Genomic DNA, 412 nt, shown 5'->3' with positions numbered 1-412 from the left:
CTTGATAATGCAGTGGCTCTGTGAGAGATGAGGATGACTTGGAGTTTGAAGCTTCTATTCCCTCTTTCTTTAGGCATTCAGAGATCTCAGAATCCTCCTGGTGTGAGCTATTGCTTATGCCGTTCTGTTTTCCTCACTCAAACTTTTACACTCTCAGTGTTATTTGGGACATCAACAGTGAAACCCCAGGGTGAACCTCTGACATAAGATTCTCCCATCCTTTTTGCCTGCCATTGGAGAAAGACCCTTGGAGAAGACCTTAGAGGTCACTGGAGACCTTAAACTTCCAGAATTTAACCTTTCCTGTGTGGTTTTTTTTATTTGCAACTACTATCCTAAAGCATCTTCACTTTGCACAAATCACCTCTTAATATAATATGGTATTAATAGCTCAGTGTGTGCAGCCAAGAGA

The 412-nt window shown here is 41.5% G+C and overlaps 1 protein-coding gene across 1 annotated transcript in view; it reads left to right on the top strand.

Moving 5' to 3' along the window:
* The window catches only part of LOC103803097 (collagen alpha-1(V) chain-like), a 146386-nt gene that overhangs the window by 71991 nt on the left and 73983 nt on the right, over window positions 1–412 (top strand).

This window comes from Acanthisitta chloris, unplaced genomic scaffold (assembly GCF_000695815.1).
Source record: "Acanthisitta chloris isolate BGI_N310 unplaced genomic scaffold, ASM69581v1 scaffold2255, whole genome shotgun sequence".
NCBI lineage: Eukaryota > Metazoa > Chordata > Aves > Passeriformes > Acanthisittidae > Acanthisitta > Acanthisitta chloris.
This window is presented reverse-complemented; position numbering and strand designations above follow the sequence as displayed.